The sequence below is a fragment of the Lissotriton vulgaris genome, chromosome 7 (assembly GCF_964263255.1).
Source record: "Lissotriton vulgaris chromosome 7, aLisVul1.2, whole genome shotgun sequence".
Lineage (NCBI taxonomy): Eukaryota > Metazoa > Chordata > Amphibia > Caudata > Salamandridae > Lissotriton > Lissotriton vulgaris.
The window spans coordinates 792,271,578-792,296,820 of record NC_141695.1 but is presented as its reverse complement, the minus strand read 5'-3'; the positions used below and the strand labels follow the sequence as shown (position 1 = coordinate 792,296,820).

The following is a 25,243-nucleotide window of genomic DNA, read 5'->3' as shown; positions in this document are numbered from 1 at the left end:
CGTTTGATCAAAGCACCCACAGTGCACCCTTCAGATTAATTTTATTCAGCCTCCTGAGTTTTTCATACCATATTGCTGAAAATGGCCTCAAAACAACGTTGTTTTCACATGGGGCACCAGGAAAGAACACTTAATAGCCAGGTGAGACGGACAAATCACCGACATAACCGAGGAGATGCAGAACCATTCTTTTTGATGAAAGCTTGTATTATAACCTGTCCGCTACAGTGCATAGGAGAATAACTCTAATAATTGGTAAGGGCAAATCACACCTGCATTTGAGCAGTCAACAGCCATTTTCATGAATGGACTAGAATAGGACCTGCAGTTTTTTATTTTCAGTGCGATCACACCACTTAAGTTTTAGGCATGCAGATGTTTTTGCACTAAAACATTTTAAAAGAGATTGTTGTGGTTTGAATTTAATAACTGATGTATTTATTAAGCCAGCTCAAGTAGGCTTTGATGACAATAATAGTGCTTGCTGCCAGACAGCAAAGAATCTCTTCAAATTTGAATACCTTTACAAAGGGGAGAAAACGATATATATTTTAGAATATTCCCGATAAGCAAAAACCTACTGTTCTACCAATTGTCTTGGTCTCATAATGCCTGTGAGATGGCATTCATGATAACCATGATTTGTCTCTGGTGTTCAAGATACTGCTGTTGAGAAACACATGAAATGCAAATAGCAAGACATAAACTCTTATCAACCTCTGAAGTGCACAGACCTTTCACTGCCAATGGCTTTGAGGCTCTGCAGCGTAATTTAGATGTTGATCCCAACCTTTCACTACCGGAACTTATCTGAAAAATTACATTGGAAGTTGATTTGTCATCAAGTAAGATGTCCAGGCCGCAACTGGATTCTTTCACCAAAGAAGAATCTTAATGTGGTGAGGTAAGTACACTGCAGGGACAAATTAGGGCCAAAGTAAGTTATTCAAGCACTTGGTTATTGATCTCCTGCTACCTAAATCAGTCTGGCAGCAAAAGTAGCGTCTTATATGAGTTGGGAGTGATTTATACCAGATCCCTGTGTTCTGTATACAGTGGCGTTCTGGCACAAGCCTGGTCACAGAGTGGTAAAATAAATGGTAGTAAAAGGGAGGTAATTCAGATTACCATAACTTACAAATGTCCACCACCAGCAACATATAATTTTTTAAGACCAATACTATTTTCATATGTCAGCGAGGGCCTGGACGTGCCTCCCCAGAGCGTCCACCAGTGCTCTACATATCCATAAACATCCGTTTGAGGCATATGAGCTGCAGATCATAGCTTGCCATCTGGTGTTGGGCCTGGATGTTTGAACTCTGTTGCTGTCCTGGAAATGTCTTTGGAGACAGGCAACTCCTCCTTTGGACATTAGTGCGCATGGGCATGGGCTCCATCTTCAGATTGTTCTTTTCCTCCATTGGGCTCGGATTTGTTAGTTGCGCTCCAGCTCGGTATCGTTACCGATCCTACTTTCGATGTGCAATCCTTCACCCTTTCTACGGTATTGTTTTCCATTGCGATCCCTCATCGTCGCGCATCAACTTTGAAGTCCTCGGTTCCGAAAATTGATTTGTATATAGTTAAAACTTCCGGTTCCATTGTGTAATGTAATGACTTTGTACCCTCCAGAAAGAAATCTGTTTTGCCACAATATAACTCTTTTGAATATATACACCTGTGTCTCTATAATATTCTATGTCTGTATAAGATTAATACATGTGGAAATATTCGTTAAGCTCTTTTGTGATGCAAACATTTTGTGACAGGCAAATCAGGACAGCCTGTCTAGACTAATTCATATCAGTTAATTCAAATGCTTCATATAACAAATCCCTTGTAGGCACTTTTACCTGCTAGCACCCCTTCTAGAGCATCTGTGCACTGTACGTTCTCTGTTTTTAAAATTGATAAATACAACTTCAAAAAAACAACATTACAGAGGCCTATGCAGCACTCTTGCAAATGATTTACGTGGTTCAGCCGAACTGCATGCTGCAAGCGGGGTAGGCCTATCTTGCTGACCTTCAGATGGCTTCTTTGTTAGGGAAAGAGAGCAATAACATGGACGCCCCCATAACAAGGAAGAAATAATGATAGCAGTAAGGGCACTGATGACTGATAAAACACCTTGGGGTGACGGCCTGCCAGCTAAAATTTACCAACACAGGACGGGTGGGATGGCTGACCGTTTGCTGGAGGTCTAATATGGGGCATATGGGAAAGAACTGTTCCCTGCTTCTCTCTAACAGGGAGGCACATATAGTCCTGATCATAAACCAGACAAAAATGTTAGATTGGTGTTGTCCTACCACTCCCTGTTGATGATTAAATTTGATGTGAAAATTCTTAGCAAAGTATTGGCAACCCAATTGATGGAACACCTTCCACGGTTGTTCCACAAAGACCAATGTGGATTCATACATTGAATAATACTCTATGCAACTTGAGGAGTCTATCCTTGGTTATGCATGCCCAGTAGTGGAGGGAAATCAGTAGACACTAGCACTCCATGATCGAGCACACTCTTACCTGTCCTATCTCAAGTCATAAAACGTAATTTCAGCTAATCAGCAGTTAAGAACAAAACAAACTCTCAATCCATCCAGAGATTTTCAAACATCTTGTGGCATAAAAGCTACACAGGTGATGCCCCTCCCCTTCAATTTCACTTCCCTAATACCACACCCATAAAACAGACTTTCTGAATATCACCTGAATATGCACCTGTTCCACAAGGTCTTTGGACTACATCACATTTGACTGCATCCTGAAGCAGTGAATGCCCACCCTCTGAGCACAAGATGATTCCACCTTCAGACGCACTATAACAAGCCTAATACCTACTGGCTCTTCCGGGGCAGTATTTGTGCAATATGAAACAATAACTAGTAATTTTCCTAAATTACTAGTTCTAATATTGAACAAGTGTTCGATTCTGTGTCATGGGACTTCCTGTGGAGGGTCTTACTGAAGATGGGCTTAGGTGAGACTTACATTAAGTGTGTACAGCTGTTAAATGGGGTCCTCGTTGCAGGATTGTGAGTGGGAGGAACCGTGTTAAGACCGGTTTCACTGCACTAAGGGACTTGGCAGGGCTGCCCTTTATCGCCCCTGCCATTCGCCTGGTCAATGGTGCCCTTGGATTTCACGCTTTGCCAGATGCTACAGGGGATGGGGTTACAGGTAAGGGACAATGCTCATGTGGATTCCCTATACGTGGATGATGTTTTACTCTACCTATGCCAGCCGATTTATTCAGTCCCAATAATGTTGGCTGTCCTGGCTGAGTTTGGTAAAGTGTTCGCGTTACGTTTTTAAAAAAAAAACATATTTTTATTAAACAGCATAACATCACCAATAGATATATGATAACGTTGAGACAAAAGTACAGCACTTAAACCGATAAAAGGTGGGTTAATCATGCCGACAGGTTACAGCACAACAGCAGCGACGCATTTCAATACCGTTCCAAATTCTCTTAATCACACTACCCGGCCCATTTCAACTGTCATTTAGGTGTGGCATTATTGTTTCATTTACTCCACTCAGGCTCCCCATCCATTATTCCATTTTCTAGGGCATCCTCTGCTCTGATAAATTACTGTTCGAGGCATATGAGCTGCAGATTGCACACTGTGCATAGATCGCCACTTAGTGTTGGGCCCAGATGTTTGCAGTTTGCTGTTGTCCCAAAAAGTTCTTTGGAAGTCATGAGATAGGTGACTCCTCCTTAGGACCACATTGCGCATGGGCATCGGCTCCATCCCCAGATTGTTGTTTTCCGCCATCGGGCTCGGATGTGTTTCATGCGCTCCGGTTTGGAACCGATTTTCCTTCGGCGCGCAATCCTCACCCAGTTCGAAGGTATTGTTTCGATCGCGCTACATTGACGCAATTCTCTACCACTTCGAAGTCTTCGATTCCGTTCGTCGACGAAGGCCTTCGGGCCTACCTAGGCCTTACTTTCTGGCTTATGGAAAGGACGCAATTCAAGAAGGGTCCTCAATGTGGGTCGAAGTTTCCCCACAACGACCTACATGAGGTGTGCAACCTTTGCCTTTCACCGGAGCACGAGGCCAAAGACTGTTCGGCGTGTGCCTCATTCCGCTCCAAGAAAACCATTCGGGACCGACGAGCCCGGAGATCTATGGCTCGCTCGCCAGCTTCGATCCCTGACAACATCTTCGAAGAGGGCGTCTACATGCCAGAACACCAGCACGCCGAAGAGAGTATCGGATCCTCAGATGCCGAAGACTCCGACGTCGAGGACATCACTCCAGCTCAACGGGTGGTAAGTAAGACCGTCGACCCCCAACCCTTCCTCTACACCCTCCAAAAAGGCTTCGGTCACACCTTAAGGCCCGGGTGCACACCGAGACACTGCTTCCCACGCCCCGCCTTTCGGGCCCGGCAAAGAAGCCCACTAAGCCTTCAGGCGACTGGGGCTCGAGCCAGTCTATTCCCGGTGCCAATCCTATACGACACTGAAGAAGAAGCTATCTTCCTCTACTACGCCGACCATTGCTCCGACACCTAAGCACACGGCGCCGAAGACTGGCAGCGGCTCATCAATGCCGAAACCGCACTCAGAGCAGAGTAAAAAACCGGCCAAAGCACCAGATTGACACGTGCCGAAAAAACACCCGGAACCGAAAAAACTGCTTCTAGTAAAAGACATTTCAAAAGGGCACACTCCTAAGCCAAAAGACCTGACTCCAGTTACCGACTCGGTGCCGAAAAAACCTACAGAGCCGAAAACTTCGACGCCAAAGGATTTGCCCTACTCCGAAGAACTTTTTACACTGGATCCCAATCAGAAAACTCTTGTAAAGGATCCTAAAACCGGACAATTGACTCTCAGCTTCAAGAAGAGACCACTGGAGGCGCCAGCACCTCTTCCCTCTCCAAAGAAGAGAGACATTGCAACCTCTTCCTTAAGGGTCCCTTCTCCACCACCTCCCCATACTGTTCCTCCTCCTACACCTCCTCCACCACATCATTCACCTACACCATCTAATAAACCAGATGATGATGTAGACACACATTCTGATGACATAGGTGGGGGTGCACACGACCCAGCAGGGACCATTAGTCCCCCTCAGTCACCTAATCCTTGGGATGATTACAACACCCCTGATGTGCCTTACGTCCCACAAGATTATGTATACCCTTCCAGACCTTCCCCACCAGAGGACACTCTAGGGTTTAATCTACTAGTCTAAAGGGCTGCACAATATCATGGGGTGGACTTGCACACCGATGCCGTGGAGTAAGATTTCCTATTAGACACTTTTGATAACACACAAAGGTCTACTGCCATTATGCCAATGCTTAAGGGTGTCATCAATCACTCAACAGAGGTTTGTAAGGATCCTGTCCGGGCTAGGGTCCTCAATTCTCTCATTGAGGAAACATATAAAGCTGCCCCTGCAGATCCAGTATATATTAAAGGTCCAGCACAATTAGGTGCTGCATTATGGACTCTAGTTCATCGTAATGTGCCCTGTCATATCTTGCCAGCAACGCTTGGGTGTTGGCAATGCACCAGATGTTAGCTGCTTGTGCCGCTGTTCGCTTGCCGGAGGCGTCAAGGAGCTTAGATTCTTAATCTGGTGGTGAGGCCTCACCTAATGTCTGGGAATTAGCACGTTTATGTGCATTAGACACTACAAGAGAATCTACCAGACAAATACAAAAACAGGGCTAATGAACTTATACAGGAAGGTAAAAATATCACTAATACTTCCATTCGTTGTGCCCTAGACGCTGCAGATACCCCCTTAAGGGCAATCAATACCAGCACCCTACTACGTAGACCTGCCTGGCTACGTTTTTCAGGTTTTAAACCTGAGGTACAAAACTCCATCCTTAATCAGCCATTTGATGAGACACATTTATGTGGCCCAAATGTTGACTCGTCTTTAGAGAAAATGAAAAAAGACACCAATACAGCAAAATCTATGGGAGGCTTGCAGCAGCAAGCTCCCAGACGTTCCTTTCGTCACTCATCATACAGAGGCAACACAAGAGGCTACTCCTCAGAAAGTCCCTCCACTTCCTACAAAACCCCTGGTCAATCCACATTCACTAAGGGCTGCCAGAAAGGGGGTTTCAGGGGTAACAACAACAACAACAAAAAAGGCAGAGGCAAAAACAACTCCCGCTCTACCTCTACCCCTACCCATTGACTTTCCTCCCCTTCTCCCCCAACATTCCACTCCTGTGGGGGGAAGACCTCAACAAATCCTGCCTGCCTGGATCAACATCATATCAGGCATGTGGGTGCGACAAATTATTTAGTCAGGTTACTGTCTAGAACTAACATCTACCCCCCAAACATACCACCCAAACAGCATCCAATGTCACAAGAACATCTATCACTGTTAAAGCAAGAAGTAGTATCTCTGCTAGAAAAAAGTGCAATAGAAACAGTTCCTCTGCACCAACAAAAAAAGGGAGTTTACTCTCTAGATTTTCTGATTCCAAAGAAGGACAGCTCTGTAAGGCCTATTTTAGATATCAGACCGCTAAACATATACATACAGTCAGACCATTTTCACATGGTCACACTCCAACAAGTCCTTCCGCTCCTGCTGCAAAACGACTTCCTGGCTACTCTAGATCTCAAGGACGCATACTTCCACATTCCCATTCACAAGGCTCACAGGAAGTATCTCAGATTTGTAATAGACGGGCAGCATTATCAATTCAAAGTACTCCCATTCAGAGTCACAACTGCACCAAGAGTATTCACCAAGTGCTTAGCAGTAGTGGCAGCGCATCTACGAAGACAGCACATCCATGTCTTCCCGTACCTCGACGACTGGCTCATAAAAGCCAGCTCATACAATCAATGCGCGGAACACACTCATGCCACCATCCAAGTGCTCCACAACTTGAGGTTCACAATAAACCACACCAAGTCTCATCTACAGCCATCCAAAGTACAACAGTACTGCGGTGCCACAATAAGCACCCCAACAGCGCTAGCTTATCCCAGCAAGGATAGCCAGCATGCAAACTCTTCTAACAAAGTTTCAGCTACAACACTCCCTCCCAGCACAAGTGTTCATACTACTCATAGGGATGATGGCCTCTTGCATCTTCATAGTACCACATACAAGACTTCAAATGCGTCCGCTACAAGAGTGCTTATCACGTCAATAGAACCAGGTGTAGTGTAGTTCCTATTTTCCCTTTAGGCCCTGTGCATTGGAATAACATAAACAGCAGTGTAGACTTAGGACTGCGGTCTTCTAGGTCTCTACTGACTGTTAGACTTAATTGGGTTTGTACCAGCTAGCTCATAAGTCACTGGAAACTTTCTTGACTGAATAGGAAGTGATCAGCTTCCCTGGCTCAGACAAGAAGGGATTCAGTTTTCCAACAACCGCAATAACATGACAACTTTTCTCCTCAGAATAAGAGTCAATCTCTAGAGTCGTGTGAAACAATGGACAGCTATTTCACTCAGTCAGTTGTGCAGAATTACTTTCACCAGTTATACAGAGAATAGAGAGACGGGCGTTTTCAATAAAAGGTATATTTTATTGAACAGTCTTCCTTCTCATGCAAGAGAAATGAATTGCCACCATTGCAAGACTTGTTATTATAAAAAGTGCGTACAGTGAAAGGAGTATTACAAACTAATACTGTAAAAGTATTGATATGGCTTCTTAGCCATAAGATGGTTAAAATGAATAAAATATATACATTCATATATACATTTGGCTAACGTCCTCAACTGGTGCTTCTAACTACGCCTACCCCAATGTACCTGACCTAAGCCTAATACGTGGGAGGGAGTAAGTAAGTAGCAATTTAAGTTAAGTTGGTTTTGCCAAGGGTTTGCTTCAAGAATTCTCTCTAAGGGTTTAGTCAGCACCGTACCTCTGGAATAGAATGTTGGAGGTCTGGTATCTCCTCTCAGGACTCGATATTCCAGTTACCCGCAAGGGTAGGCTGGAAACGCCAGAGCTGGATTTTCTCGGCAGGAGAAAAGACAGCGTCTTTCTCAGCGCGTCAAGGAGGAGGGGCAGCGTCCGTGGGCTTCTCGCATCTGCTGGGCTCTCTGCATGGGACAGCTGTTCTGCTCCAGTATTCACCACCACCGTGTTTGCTTAAGTCAACGTCGGTATTATTTATACCTGAAAGGTGCCGAGTTTGACGTAAGTTTTTGGACATAAGACGTCAATAAAGATGTCACTAAGAACTGGCCGTTCTTACAGTGCCCGCAAGAGTTCTATTACTAATCAAAACAAAGCAAGCGGGGCTTTCCCAGGTTGCTGGGGGTTTGAGCTGTCGAAAGAACTCCGTGTGTTATCTAGGAATCTAAGGAAGTGGCTTCTGCTGTGTCATGTACTGTTATGAGCTGCAGAGACGAGTTACTGAAATATGACTCTGATCGTTTATGCCATTATAGGGATATCTATTGATTATAGCCGTATAGGGGCATGAGGTCACAATATTGATCGGGGTCCTAGATAGAACACAACACAGGCTCAAGGTCACTTAACAGACCTAGTGTTGGTAGACGGTCGGACTCCTCACTCTCTGCAGTGGTGGAACACCAAAAACTTTTCCAAGGGACAACCGTTCCTAGAACCAGTTTCTCAGATAAACTTGACTGCGGACGCATCGCTCTCCGCTGGGGAGCCCACTTACTGCAACACACCATGCAAGGTAGGTTGACACCGCAACAAAAATTACTCCACATCAATCATCTGGAGTTACTAGCAATATTCCTAGCACTAAAAGCTTTCCAGAAGCAAGTAGCAAACAAAGCTGTGTTAGTCCCCACAGACAACATGACAGCAATGCACTACATACAGAAGCAGGGAGGCACACACTCCCTGCAACTCTCTCAACTAGCTCCGGACATATGGAGGTGGGCTATACCTCAAAACCTATTCCTCCTAGGCAAGGATGCTCCAGGAGTACAAAATACTATAGCGGATCTGTTAAGTCGCCAAACACAACAGACACGAGTGAGAACTTCATATGCAAGTACTTCAGTCATTCTTTCAGATGTAGGGACAACCTCAAATAGACCTATTTGCCACCCACGAAAATGCTAAATGCCCAAGCTTCGCCGCCAGATATCCACACCCACTGCCAAAAGGCAATGCGATATGGATGAATTAACCCCTTCGATGCTGATTACGAGCTCAGCTCGTCATCAGCCACGGGTGACGTGTGCGGATGACGACCTGAGCTCGTCATGTATCGCAGTAATTTTAAAAATGCTGCACAGCGCAAACATCGCCGCAGCAGCGATGCGGTTAATCAAACAGATTTGTGTACGCTTTTCCACCTCTACCACTCATGCCACTAGTAGTACGCAAACTACAGCAGCATTCTCTGACCCTCATCCTAGTTGCTCCAACGTGGGCCAGACAACCGTGGTACACCACACTGCTACAACTGTCTGTAGTACCGCACCAAAAACTGCACCTGTCTCCACACCTCTTAACACAGAACCGTGGAGAGATCAGACACCCGGACCCAGCTCAGCTCAACCTTGCGATCTGCCTCCTGAAGTCCTAGAATTTGGATATCTGAACCTTCCTCCAGACTGCATGAATGTCATTGAAGAAGCTAGACGTCCAACCACTAGGGTATGTTACAGAGCCAAGTGGAAACAATTTGTGATATATTGTCACAACAACAATATTGATCCCCTTGATGTGTCTATTTAACACATCATAGGGTATTTACTGCATCTCCAAAGATGTAACTTAGCCTATACGTCTATTAGACTACATCTTGCTGCAATAGCAGCATATCTGCAAAACAGACAACATCTATCTCTGTTCAGAGTGCTTGCCATTAAAGCCTTTATGGAAGGCCTTAAAAGAAGAATTCCTCCCAGAGTACCACCTTCGCCTGTGTGGAATTTAAACGTTGTTCTCCCACGGTTAATGGGACCTCCATTTGAACCTTTACACAGATGTAAATTACAATTTTTAACATGGATAGTTGCTTTCCTAGTAGCTATTACTTCTCTGCGGAGAGTTGGTGAACTACAAGCACTAACAATTCAAAAACCCTTCTTGCAAATGCATAAAAATAAGGTAGTTCTACAAACTAATCCAAAATTCCTACCCAAAGTCATTTCTCTATTCCATCTCAATCAATCTGTGGAACTGCCCGTTTTCTTCTCGCAACCACAGTCAGTAGCAGAAAGAGCTCTTCACATATTAGATGTCAAAAGAGCATTGCTATACTGCATAAAAAGGACACAACCTTTTCGTAAGACAAAACAACTTTTTGTGTCTTTCTCACAAGGGTAATCCCATTTCAAAATCTGGGATAGCTAGATGGATTGTCAAATGCATACAGATTTGTTACCACAAAGCTAAATGTACGTTATCTGTTCCTCCTAAAGCCCACTCTACAAGAAAAATAGGGGCTTCAATGGCATTTTTAGGGAGCATTCCCCTAGATGACATGTGCAGAGCAGCTACATGGTCTACACCGCACACATTCACAAATCACTATTGTGTAGATGTGCAAACAAAACAACAAGCTAATGTGGGCCAAGCTGTTCTCAAAACATTATTCCAAACTACTGCAACAGATAGGGGTGGTCGCCGCTAAGAGTGGGTACTGCTATACAATCTATGCACAGATTGAAATCTGCAGCTCATATGCCTCGAATGGAAAATGCTTCTTACCAGTATGCATCTGTTCTTGGCATGTACAGCTGCAGAGTTGCACACGCCCACCCGCCTCCCCGGCTACCCTTGTCTGTTCCAGTATTATTTTAATTAGATTCAAATTACATGGGCATCCTTCCTTTTCTTGCAAAGCTCCATCGTTTCCCTAATGGTGAAAACAATCTGGGGATGGAGCAGATGCCGATGCGCAATGTGGTCCTAAGGAGGAGTCCCCTATCTCGTGACTTCAAAGAACTTTTCAGGACAACACACTGCAAACATCTGGGCCCAACACTAGGTGGCGATCTATGCACAGTCTGCAACTCTGCAGCTCTACATGCCAAGAACAGATGCATGCTGGTAAGTAGCATTTTCCTTCTGTGCTTCCTGTCACCAATCCAGATCGGTCTCCCAATCTGCCACTCTGGGGGATTTGACTGCCTGTACCTGTATCATTGCATCCAAAAGATATGTTCGAGGCATGAGGGCTGCTGAATTCATATCTGTGCATAGATCGCCACCTATTGTTGGGTCCGGATGTTTGCACTTTGTTGTCTTGGAAGAGTCTTCGAAGTATCACGAGATAGGTGACTCCCCTGGACTACAGTGCGCATGGGCATCTTCGCCATCCTCAGATTGTTTTTTTCCGCCATTGGGTTCGGATGCTAACTCCTATATTCCAACTTCGGAATCGAAAAACAAAACTTTTCTAAAGGCCAAAAGGCCTTCGACTTCGACGGTGTTGTTCTTGTTCGGTACCTCTCTACTCGATCCAGCCTTCCATCTCGAATCGGTTGTCGACGCGGGCCGTTGGGCCTTTTCGACGCCACGTGAGCCAACCGTCTATGGAAAGAAGCCCGTTTAAAAGGTGCCGACAATGCCACTCATATCAAAAAAGGGGGGAGGGAAGAGGATTAAGGGTCCATTCGTATCCCCTAAACAGACTTCTATTAATCAAAAAAGGAGAATGGACACTAGTTTCTACAAAACCATTAGTTTTTTATCGAAAACCCTCATAGACTTCCTGGCATTATCGTTGCGGTATATCTTTTTTCCGCCCCATCAGGAGTCATGGCATAGTCATTGGGTGATCGATTAACGTGCTTAATGCCTGCCTCACCCGAGGCTACTTCTGGTATCTGTAGAAGTGTCCAGAGATCAAAAGGTAGACTAAAAAAATAGTGTCTAATCAAAAAAAGTGAAAATTTTTATTTTAAATAGCTAGGCACTATTGTTAAAAAAGGGTTGTGATATGTAGGTAGTCGAGTTATTGAGCTACCATATCTTGTTTTATAAAAGGTGTGTCGACATGTTTCAGCTCGCTGGGCCCACAAGGGTCTAAGGAGCTTTCGTCAGGACAAGTGACAAATAAACAGACAAACATAGAAAAAATATTTTTGAAAAATTCTCACTCACACCATTTGTGTGTGGTTCGAAATAGCATTCGGAATTCCCATGCTGTGGAAAAAACCAACATCAACTGTTACATAGGTCGGTGTTATTACCGGATGAGACGGCAAACATATACAAATCTATGAGCATTAATGTGTGCTCCAAAAATCGAGGGAGCCCCATCATTATGGGCTCGATACAAAGCGAGAGGGAAGTAGGAGAAACATTTATTATCTGAGAAAGGAAGTTTTCAAAAGCAAAAACGCCAAAACAGCCTCATTTTTACTTCAGGCACATATATTCACTTGGCGTGGTGGTCTTCTATTATTAGCAAAAAGGCAAAGCACATCTATACCCCATGCACATTGGTCTTATACCATTCGTTTATTTAAAGTTTACTGGGCTCATGCGGGGAATAGTGGGACATTACGTTACATATTTGCGGATATTTCAGAAACGCGTGCAGTTGGAGGTGCTAGTTACTCAAAAATGTAATGGTTTCCGTGACCCATACAAAATCAAAATTTACCTTTTATGTGCTAGCTGCGCACTTCAACAGGGGACCCCAGAGTCGCTTCTGGTATTCTACTGTTAGAAAAAGAGGGGACTGCTGGTTAAAACTATTGCTCTCCTTACCCGTTTCGCTGGAGAATAGGGAACCACCATTCTTACCCATGCGGTCCGATTCTCGTCCCTTGTGCTGACTCTGCCCCTGGCTATGGGCGGAACTCTGTTTCCCCGTTCTAAGTATGGGGCGTAAACACAGCAAAAGGACAAATCTGTTGGGAATAACTACTTTAAAGATTGAGAATACGCGAGTGTATTTACTCGGTCATTGTAAAGAATAGCAAAAAATGTAACTAAGTCTGTGTTGTAGTTAATGTGCCTTTAATTTCTCGCACACCTAACAAGTCCATTGAGAATATTCTATTCTTATCTCGTTTTGGCAGGGAGATAATAGAAAAGTCAATAGATTGTTCATTGCGAGCAAAACCTATTGCCAAAAGGTTTTTGGATCATAATGTGAATTATATACAAGTTCTTATCGCGTTTTGGCAGAGAAGTACTGGAAAGGTCAATAGATATTTTACTGCGAGCAAAGCATATTACAACAACATTTTTTTATAATGTGAATTGTATACTGGTTCAAGGCAAAGATCCACTAAAGAAAATGTTAGTGTATGCACGTTTTTAACTTCAGGGTAGATATATTTTGGGGTACTGGGACGGATGTCGCTCAGGAGTCAGATGTTAACCACACATCTGGTCAAATCAGATCAATAGAATTGATGCCATGGGACGTGGTCATTCATCCCCACTATGTCTGTCTTTAGCCGGTCCACCCATCTTTGTTCTTTCTCGAATAAGATTTGTTCTGCATTTTGATTTTTGGGTTCCAGCATTTCCAGGACTGTCCATCACACGTGTGACCTGCTTCTACGTAGTGTGTACAAAGTTTTGTTGTGTTTTTTTTCAATCTCACATTACTCCGATGTTCTCCTATGCGGAGTTTGACTTTGCGGCAGGTCATGCCAATGTACTGTTTCTGGCATGGGCACGTGATTAAATAAATTACGTGCGTTGAATTGCAATTCGTATGGCTTCTTTGGGTCCATGCCATGTTGTCATTTAATTGTAGGATCTTGGTGCTCGAGGTAAACTTGCAGACCCCACATGTGCCACAAGGGTAGTGTCCAGTAACTGGCCTCATGTGTGTATCTCTGATGGTTGATTTCAGTAGTTTACTCTTTGGTCTGGTGTGAACGAGGACATCTTTAAGGTTCTTCGTCCTTCTATTCGCAAATCTGGGTTTAGGCCACTTTAGATGTCCTGAAGTTAGTATCTGCCAGTTCTTTCTTATGAGTCTCTGGACATCGTAGGTTGCCAGGCAGAAGGTGGTAACGCAAGTGACAAGGTCCTTTATTGGTTCCCTGTTTGTATTCTGTAGAAGACATTCTCGTGGCTGATTTTTTGCACGTTTTCTGCATTTAGATATTATTGCTGGAGTATAATCTCTTTTTTGTAATTTGTGACTTAATTCCAGTGCTTGTTGCGTGTAGTCTTCCTTTTTACTAAAGTTGCGTTTGTCTCAAAAATTGGCTGTAGGGAAGATTGTCTCGCAATGGGCGAGGATGGTAACTGTAGTAGGATAATAAGCAGTTCTTGGCAGTAGGTTTAGTGAAAGTTTTCGTTTCCAATTTCCCATTTCCATACGTTTCCAGTATCAAATACTGGAAACGTTACATTGATGACGTTTTACTTATCTGGGATACACAACTTGATCTCATCTCCTTTATGGAATGGCTAAACGGGAGAGACCAATGGCTCAGATTCACTTTCACTGCACACAATCAGAAAATTGATTTCCTAGATCTGACCATCTTCTCTGAAAATGGGAAATTGGAAACAAAAACTTTCACTAAACCTACTGCCAAGAACTGCTTATTATCCTACTACAGTTACCATCCTCGCCCATTGCGAGACAATCTTCCCTACAGCCAATTTTTGAGACATAAACGCAACTGTAGTAAAAAGGAAGACTACACGCAACAAGCACTGGAATTAAGTCACAAATTACAAAAAAGAGATTATACTCCAGCAATAATATCTAAATGCAGAAAACGTGCAAAAAATCAGCCACGAGAATGTCTTCTACAGAATACAAACAGGGAACCAATAAAGGACCTTGTCACTTGCGTTACCACCTTTTGCCCGGCAACCTACGATGTCCAGAGACTCATAAGAAAGAACTGGCAGATACTAACTTCAGGACATCTAAAGTGGCCTAAACCCAGATTTGCGAATAGAAGGACGAAGAACCTTAAAGATGTCCTCGTTCACACCAGACCAAAGAGTAAACTACTGAAATCAACCATCAGAGATACACACATGAGGCCAGTTACTGGACACTACCCTTGTGGCACATGTGGGATCTGCAAGTTTACCTCGAGCACCAAGATCCTACAATTAAATGACAACATGGCATGGACCCAAAGAAGCCATACGAATTGCAATTCAACGCACGTAATTTATTTAATCACGTGCCCATGCCAGAAACAGTACATTGGCATGACCTGCCGCAAAGTCAAACTCCGCATAGGAGAACATCGGAGTAATGTGAGATTGAAAAAAAACACAACAAAACTTTGTACACACTACGTAGAAGCAGGTCACACGTGTGATGATCTGAGATGGACAGTCCTGGAAATGCTGGAACCCAAAAATCAAAATGCAGAACAAATCTTATTCGAGAAAGAACAAAGATGGGTGGACCGGCTTAAGACCGACATAGTGGGGATGAATGACCACGTCCCATGGCATCAATTCTATTAATCTGATTTGACCAGATGTGTGGTTAACATCTGACTCCTGAGCGACATCCGTCCCAGTACCCCAAAATATATCTACCCTGAAGTTAAAAACGTGCATACACTAACATTTTCTTTAGTGGATCTTTGCCTTGAACCAGTATACAATTCACATTATAAAAAAATGTTGTTGTAATATGCTTTGCTCGCAGTAAAATATCTATTGACCTTTCCAGTACTTCTCTGCCAAAACGCGATAAGAACTTGTATATAATTCACATTATGATCCAAAAACCTTTTGGCAATAGGTTTTGCTCGCAATGAACGATCTATTGACTTTTCCATTATCTCCCTGCCAAAACGAGATAAGAATAGAATATTCTCAATGGACTTGTTAGGTGTGCGAGAAATTAAAGGCACATTAACTACAACACAGACTTCGTTACATTTTTTGCTATTCTTTACAATGACCGAGTAAATACACTCGCGTATTCTCCATCTTTAAAGTAGTTATTCCCAACAGATTTGTCCTTTTGCTGTGTTTACGCCCCATACTTAGAACGGGGAAACAGAGTTCCGCCCATAGCCAGGGGCAGAGTCAGCACAAGGGACGAGAATCGGACCGCATGGGTAAGAATGGTGGTTCCCTATTCTCCAGCGAAACGGGTAAGGAGAGCAATGGTTTTAACCAGCGGTCCCCTCTTTTTCTAACAGTAGAATACCAGAAGCGACTCTGGGGTCCCCTGTTGAAGTGCGCAGCTAGCACATAAAAGGTAAATTTTGATTTTGTATGGGTCACGCGGAAACCATTACATTTTTGAGTAACTAGCACCTCCAACTGCACGCGTTTCTGAAATATCCGCAAATATGTAACGTAATGTCCCACTATTCCCCGCATGAGCCCAGTAAACTTTAAATAAACGAATGGTATAAGACCAATGTGCATGGGGTATAGATGTGCTTTGCCTTTTTGCTAATAATAGAAGACCACTACGCCAAGTGAATATATGTGCATGAAGTAAAAATGAGGCTGTGTTGGCGTTTTTGCTTTTGAAAACTTCCTTTCTCAGATAATAAATGTTTCTCCTACTTCCCTCTCGCTTTGTATCGAGCCCATAATGATGGGGTTCCCTCGATTTTTGGAGCACACATTAATGCTCATAGATTTGTATATGTTTGCCGTCTCATCCGGTAATAACACCGACCTATAACAGTTGATGTTGGTTTTTTCCACAGCATGGGAATTCCGAATGCTATTTCGAACCACACACAAATGGTGTGAGTGAGAATTTTCATAAATATTTTTTCTATGTTTGTCTGTTTATTTGTCACTTGTCCTGACGAAAGCTCCTTAGACCCTTGTGGGCCCAGCGAGCTGAAACATGTCGACACACCTTTTATAAAACAAGATATGGTAGCTCAATAACTCGACTACCTACATATCACAACCCTTTTTTAACAATAGTGCCTAGCTATTTAAAATAAAATTTTTCACTTTTTTTGATTAGACACTATTTTTTTAGTCCACCTTTTGATCTCTGGACACTTTCACAGATACCAGAAGTAGCCTCGGGTGAGGCAGGCATTAAGCACGTTAATCGATCACCCAATGACTATGCCATGACTCCTGATGGGGCGGAAAAAAGATATACCGCAACGATAATGCCAGGAAGTCTATGAGGGTTTTCGATAAAAAACTAATGGTTTTGTAGAAACTAGTGTCCATTCTCCTTTTTTGATTAATAGCCGACAATGCCACTCCAAGTTCCCACATACTGACAAACACTCAGTATGCAACAAGTGCCTTTCCCCAGACCATAGGGAAAAAACCTGCCCAGCCTGCGCCCAGTTTCGATCGAAGAAAACTATACGAAACCGACGGGCCACCAGGCAAGAAACATGCACTGGAACCGGACAACATCTTCGATGATGACCAGGAACTACCGGACGCTCCAGACTCGCACCTAGAAATCATCACCGTCGAGGACTACTCGGATTCCAATGACGAGATCCCACCGGGGCTAAATGTGAGTACCCTGCCCCCGACACCAATTAGTCCGTTACCAAAGGCTCCGGTTGAGGCATCGCCAAAAGGCCTTAGCCAAGATCATAAAAAAGTTTTGCCAGCCCCGCCATCCGGCTCGGCTCCGAAATTGAAACCGAAACCTTCAGAGACCCCAGGGCCCAGTACCATCGTCCCAAAGAAGGTTCCAGAGACAAAAAAGGTTGTCGTCCCGAAAAGCGTCGAACCGAAAAAGGCCGTACAGCCAAAGAGCGTCGAGCCAAAGAAGACTGTCTACCACAAAAAGGCCGCTCAGCCAAAAACTGTCGACCCCAAAAAGGTAGTTGAACCGAACAAAGGTACGCAGCCGAAGGGCGCCGAACCAAAGAAGGTCTCCAACCCGAACAAGCCTACTGTTCCGAAATCCATTGACCCGGCAAAGAGTGCCGTACCGAAGCCCGTAGCACGGCCGGAAAAACCTGTTAACCCTAAGATAACTGCTCCAAAGACACCAGTCGATCCAAAAAAAGAACATAGACTCGGAAAAGGACACTCATCCAAAAAAGCCTACGGAGGACAAAACAAAATATGTCGAACCGAAAGTTCTGGTTGACCCAAAGACACTCGTCGACCCGAAAAAAGGGCCCAAGCCGAAAAAAAACAATAAAACACTAAAAGTCGTCGAAAAACCAGGTGTTACTGACCCAAAGAAGTCTAACATTCAACCCAGGGCTGTAGAGGAAGGACTCTTCCACCCAGATCCATCAGACGACTAGGCAAAGATATATATTAATCCAGAGACTGCACAGAAAGAAGAGGCCTTTGGACTTTGGCTCTCATTCCCCTATTCCATTAAAGAAAAAGGACTTTGGGACTTCTCCTTCTAGACCCTTCATCACTTTTCAGCCTATCATGCCTACTACACCTTTTGTTCCTTACTCTCCTTACTCTCCTTCTCACCACGGGGACAATGAGGGTAACATGGGGGATGAGCCACAGCCTCAATATGATTTCCCACAAGATCCTCAACCACAAGAGGAACCTTGGGAGGAGCCAACAGACCCTTACAACACCCATCCCATCTCTGATGTACCCTCTTATCCTACTAAGCAGTCACCTACTGATGACACCATAGTCTTCAATCAACTCATAGATAGGGCAACACAATTCCACAATGTAGACATGCATAATGACCCTGTTGAGGAAGACTTCTTATTTGACACCTTCCCTACTTCGAAAAAAAGTGTCAGAACACTTCCCATGTTAAAGGGAGTTCTAAAACATGCACCTGACATATTTAAGGACACAGCCAGGGCTCAGGTAATCAATCCCAGAATAGAAAAGAAGTATAGGGCAGCTCCTACAGACCCTACTTACATCAAAGGGCAGCTACCACTAGACTCACTCGTAGTGGCTAATGCACGTAAAAGGGCCAACTCCCAAACAACAGGGGAAGCACCTCCCCCTGATAGAGGCAAAAATGCTGGAGGCATCCGGCAAAAAGGTAGCAGCACAAGTCTCCAACTCATGGAGAATTGCTAATACACAAGCCCTACTGGCTTGTTACGACAGGGCGCACTATGATCAGCTCGAAAGCCTAATGCAACACCTACCTGAGCCTTTTAAAGCACAAGCTGATGACCTCATACAGGAGGGAAAATTCATAACCAACGCCTCCATCAAATGTGCGCTTGATGCAGCAGACACCGCAGCTAGGTCAATTAACACTAGCGTCTTACTACGCAGACATGCATGGCTGTGTATTTCCGGTTTTAAGAATGAGGTGCAGTCCATCATTCTTCACCAACCTGTCAATCAGGATTTTCTATTTGGCCCTGCTGTCGACACCATTTTGGATAAAATGAAAAAAGACACAGAAACCGCAAAAACAATGGGGGCATTGCAATTTCAGCAACATAGAGGCTCCTTTCGACGCTCCTCATACAGAGCAACTACACGAGGAAATACCTCGCAAACCTCTGCCTCATACAAAAGTAACACATAAGGTTCCTTCAACAAAAACACGAACAGAGGAGGTTATAGAGGCAACAATAATAAGGGAAGAGGACGTGGAGGTAATAACACCAGAGCCTCCACTGCCACAAAACAGTGACTTAATTACGCTACCTCCAGACCACCGAACACCGGTCAGAGGCAGACTCCAACAGTTCCTACCTGTCTGGCACGCAATTACCACGGACAGGTGGGTGAGAGAAATTATCCAGTTTGGTTATTGCCTAGAACTGACTTCTACACCACCAAGCATACCACCCAGACATCGTCCTATTTCCACGGAACACATCACCCTGCTACAACAAGAGGTGAAATGCATGCTGGAAAAGGGGGCCATGGAGCAAGCCCCTTTCCACCAGCAAGGGACAGGAGTATACTCCCTATACTTCCTTATTCCAAAGAAGGACGATTCCCTCAGACCAATATTGGACCTCAGACCCCTAAATCAATATATACTATCGGAGCACTTCCATATGATCACACTACAACAAGTGCCCCCGTTGCTACAACCAGGAGATTTCCTAGCAACACTGGACCTCAAAGATGCATATTTTCACATACCCATCCATCCAGCCCACAGAAAATACCTCAGGTTCACAATAGAAGGTCAACACTACCAATTCAAGGTTTTGCCCTACGGGGTTACCACGGCTCCAAGAGTGTTTACAAAATGCTTAGCGACAGTGGCAGCACATCTCAGAAGACAACACATCCATGTGTACCCTTATCTGGACGATTGGCTAATACAAACAAAATCGTACCAACAGTGTGCAGCACACACGTCTCAAACACTTCAGTTGCTACACAGCCTAGGGTTTTCAATCAACTACACAATCGCATCTGCAGCCATCCCACGCACAGCAATACCTAGGAGCCACTATAAACACCTTAGTGGCAAAGGCATATCCAAATTCAGCAAGGATAGCCAGCATGCAGATAATCATTCGCAAATTCCTGCCACAACACTCTCTGCCAGCTCTAGTCTTTATACAGCTCATAGGCATGATGGCCTCCTGCATATTCATTGTCCCCCATGCCAGACTTCAAATGCGCCCATTACAGGAATGCCTAGCACGGCAATGGAACCAGGCTCAAGGACAACTAAAAGACCTAGTGTTGGTAGACAGTCTCGCTCACAACTCTGGAACCCACAAAACCTTTCCAAAGGGCGACTGTTCCAAGAGCCGGTTCCACAACTAGTACTAACAGCGGACGCATGACTGACGGGCTGGGGAGCCCATCTCCTTCAATACACAGTACAAGGGCTCTGGACAACCAAACAGAAAAAGCTGTGTATCAACCAACTAGAATTGCTAGCAATATTCCTAGCCCTGAAAGCATTTCAGAAATACTTGTACAGCAAGACGGTGTTGATCCGGACGGACAACATGACCGCAATGTACTATATCCAGAAACAGGGAGGAACGCACTCTCCACAGCTGTCCCATCTGGCACAAAGCATATAGAAGTGGGCGATTTCAAAAAACATTTTTCTCATAGCAGAACACCTTCCAGGGAAGGACAATCCGATTGCCGACCTGCTCAAAAGGCACAGCCAACAACTACACGAATGGGAGATTCACCCTCAAGTTCTCCAGCCATTCTTCAAAGAGTGGGGTCACTCAGAAATAGACCTGTTTGCCACAAAAGAAAACTCCAAATGCCAGTACTTCGCCGCCAGATTCCGATATCCGTTGTCACAGGGCAATGCAATATGGATGAACTGGTCAGGCAGATTTGCGTACGCTTTTCCAGCAGCACCGCTGATCCCGCTGGTGGCACGCAAACTGCAGCAACACTCACTCAGGCTAATCCTAGTTGCTTCCACATGGGCGAGACGAACGTGGTTGTGAGACGACGTCCCGGCAACCCCAACCTGAACACCGCCCTTCCCCGAACCTACCTCCTTCGCTACCCCCGGGACTGTATCCCCGGCCTCATAACGCCACAATAAGGACTAGACTCGAAACGCCAACAAGAGCCCAGAGAGTCACGCCCTTCTTTTCCCCGCAGGGACCAACCAGAACACCGGGTCAGACGGACTCAAATCTCGCGGACCCCGGAAGCTCCGCCCCTGTGGCAGCGACAGCACAGGATAAAAGAGAGAACCAGGAAGTGAAAGCCGTCGGAGATTTGTGGCAGGAACCTCGGACTGGTGGTCGTGAAGGAGAAGAAGCTGGAGACGGAGAGCAGACGGGCGAAGCAGACGTGTGGACCGAAGAGTGGTGGAGTCCACAGGAGGTGGCTGTAGAGCGGCCGTAACTCAACGGGAGAGTTACGGCGGACCGCGTGAGTGGCTTTAAACTTACTATTGTCTGCTCGCTAGGAGTCCCCTGTAAAGTCCCAGTACAATATTCCCCTTCTCTTTAGAATCACGTCCCCTGCACTGTATTATAGTTGTATAGCACCGCACTGCGTACCCCGCCATTTCCTTCACGTCCCGACCGAACACCCTTTCTTCTTACCGCCCGTGTTCCTTCCTCCCGATACCTTCCTTCCCTCACTGTCTCTTTTCCGTCCCTTCCCCAACACGTCCCGGGTGACGGTGAGCGTTGCAGAGATCCTAAGACTAGGATAGGACTAACGGTCCCTTGTTTTCTCTTTTGCTCCCGGCCCTCCGTGGATCCTCCACGTCACCGGAGCCTCCGTTGGAACCCCCGAAGACAGCGAGCTGCAACGAAGACCCGGAGTGGATCCCGTACCCTGAAGTCATCCTTGTTTTTCTTGTGTCCTACCTCTGTGACTATCTGCAATAAACAACCACTATAGCACACTATATACGGCCTCCTCGCCAGCTTTTCCGGCCCGCTGCACACCCTCCCTCACAGTGGTACACAACGTTCCTGGAACTTTCAGTAGTTCCTCATCAAAGACTGTGCCTTGCACCCCATCTTCTAACTCAGAACCATGGAGAAATCAGACACCCAGATCCCAATCAAATGAACCTAGCGATCTGGCTCCTGAGGTCTTAGAGTTTGGATACCTTAACTTGCCCACAGATTGCATGAACATCATTAGGGAGGCAAGAACCACACGAGCGTGCTATGCAGCTAAATGGAAGAGATTTGTTATTTACTGCAACAATAACCAAATCAACCCTTTGGACGCTTCCATACAAAACATTATATGTTACCTGCTGCATCTACAAAGATGTAACTAAGCATACTCTTCTATACGACTACACCTCGCTGCTATAGCAGCATACCTTCAAAACAGGCAATACCTTTCACTGTTTAGAGTACCAGCAATCAAAGCCTTCATGGAGGGTTTGAAAAGGGTGATCCCTCCAAGACACCCCCCCTTCCCCAGTCTGGAATCTAAATATAATACTTACCAGACTTATGGGCCTGTATTGCTTTGCCCACTTGCCTAATCTGAACTTACGCACACCACTTACTCACAGAGAAACTCCAACACTCCACTAGAGGTAAAAATGAGCTTTATTAATATTGTAGGCAAAGGCAATAAGTCACTGAAACTAATAAAGTCTTAGGCACCGAGTGAAAGGCAATAAACAATGAATACACCACACTATATACATAAATATGAAACTGTGCATACAGGTATATAAACAGTTAATGTACAAAGCACCTCACCAGATTCATTTGCAGCACCGGAGACTTCAACATCCCTGGGCCAAGCACTGAACGCCAAGTCGGGAACCCTGCAGACCGGGGCTCAGGGAGTACTATCTTCGGGCATCAAAGTTGTCCCGCGAGTGCGTCCACTCCAAGACTGAGTTCCTGAGCTCCACCCCACAGACACCGCTTTTTATAGCTTAAATCAACCTGTTTGAGAAGCCTCTAGCAGGCGCTCTCACCCATCTATTCACTAGTGCTGGCCCCCATCTCTGCATCAGACCCACCCAGACAGACCTGGCCAGATTCTGTTTAGGCGGTGTCGAGGCAAAAGACATTCCTTTCCCAATCTCCGGCCTTGGAGACTGGCACGGCCATCCTCCCTCTGTCCTAGCGATAAGTATGGAATGCATGAAAACACTCTGAAGGTACAACATAACCTCACGAGGCATCCTCACGAGATGCCTCGCACCTGCTTGTACTGGTTTACGTGAATAACATGTTTGTTACTGCTGAAGTGTAACTCCAGGTCAAGGCAGCTCAAAATGGAAGTGCGATGCAACAAAATGGAAGATCAGAGCATTGTATGGAATCGAGGTCAACATATGATTTAGCACGTGTAAAATGGCAAATGCAGCACATTCCACCCCTTGACCTTCGATTCACCCATCATACCCCCTTGGTCTAAATACCATGGATCTGGGATGAAAAAGGGAGAGCACCCCTTGACCCTTGAACATCACCATTCACATATATCAAAAATAAAATCACTGAACTAAAGGCACAGCTATGACCGTATCTTTTAACCGCAAAATTGGAATTATTGCAAAGTAACTAGCAACTGAATATCATGATTGAAAAACAAAACTATCTTGGGGCACTGTATCTGGTAACTGTGAAAGCAGTATCAATGCATAATAACCAGCAACTAAATAAAATCTAACTGAAGATCTGATTGTCATTAAAACATTGCATGTCTCATTTAAAGGCAAAACCTTAAAAAACTAAATTGTCAGAGTGAAGGATACAAGACTGTAGGCCATATTTGAAAGAGCAAAAACTGCATTACAGAATTAAAAACATAATCAATAACTCTCGTGTTAAAGTGACTACTCAAAAACATTGAATTCAAAGCAGATCATAATGAACTGGTTTTCTCTTTTTGTTCTTTTAAAACATACTGCATTACTTAAAACCAGAACTCAGGTGAAATATCTAAAAATAATTCAGCTTGTGTCATTTGAACCACTAATAATGAAACTGCAAATTATACTGCCAAGGCAGCCAACTGTAGCTCCGAAAATATAAAACCAAAAAAAACCGCTGTCTCTTGTCATGGTGCACAAGCAGTTCTCCTGTGCGAAAGACATACAGCTCTCATGCTTTCAAAGTCCGCCTCACTTGAAGGGGACAGTTCCAATTGTAGCACACTCTGCTGATCCCTTCTTCGCTTAGAAAGAAGCAGTCCATCTATGTAGATGACAGCTCTCTGGCATCCATGTTCATCAGTATCCCCTCGACAAGGAAGAACCCCATCTGATCTGGTTCCCCATAGATCATCAGCTCCCGTCTGCCATCAGCCCCAGGACATCACCACCGTCCAGTCTGGCTCCAGGCTTGGGGGGAGGTTTGGGGGTCCACTCTCCAAAAAATAACAAACTAAAATAATAAAATAAAATAATAAAAGGGGGGGGGGGTGAGGGCCCATGCATACAGGGAGGGCATCACTTGCACCCCGGTGCCGCAATCTGAAACGATAAAGAAGTATCACATGTCTTGCAAAAAACTTCAATTCAAAAACACAATGTTCTTTTTACATCTCTCAAGGTCCCATATTTTATTTCTGCCTGCAAAGCTCTCCTCTAGATCTGGGGAATAGTTCAAGAATACTACCTGCATTATATCCTCTAAATTTATTTGGGCAAAATCTGATTTTTTCTGTCATAGTCAGAGGGGCTGGGGAATTCAGCTTCACTCCCTTTGCACTCCTACCTAGCAGACCCCCTCCCTTCGGAGATGTCCGCGTCCCAGGGCTGGCTCAATTTCAACCCTAACAGAGACAGACTGCTCTCTGCCTCGCAGCCCTCCCTTCGAGGAGCTCACATTCCAAGAGCGAAGCACCTGCCAATTTCTGTCCGCCCTGTCTCTCTCCTCATAAGGAGGTAGCACCTCTGCAAGCCTCCCTATGCTTCCAATTGATGGAAGCTTTGTAGCCTGAGGAGTGGAATTACCCCTCCCTTACCCAAATCCACCACGCACAAAACTGGTTGATTGCCAACTGTAAAC

The 25,243-nt window shown here is 44.8% G+C and overlaps 1 protein-coding gene across 1 annotated transcript in view; it reads left to right on the top strand.

The window, feature by feature from the left end:
• Positions 1 to 25,243, top strand: part of RNF213 (ring finger protein 213) — a 2,876,335-nt gene that overhangs the window by 302,511 nt on the left and 2,548,581 nt on the right. The window lies entirely within an intron of this gene.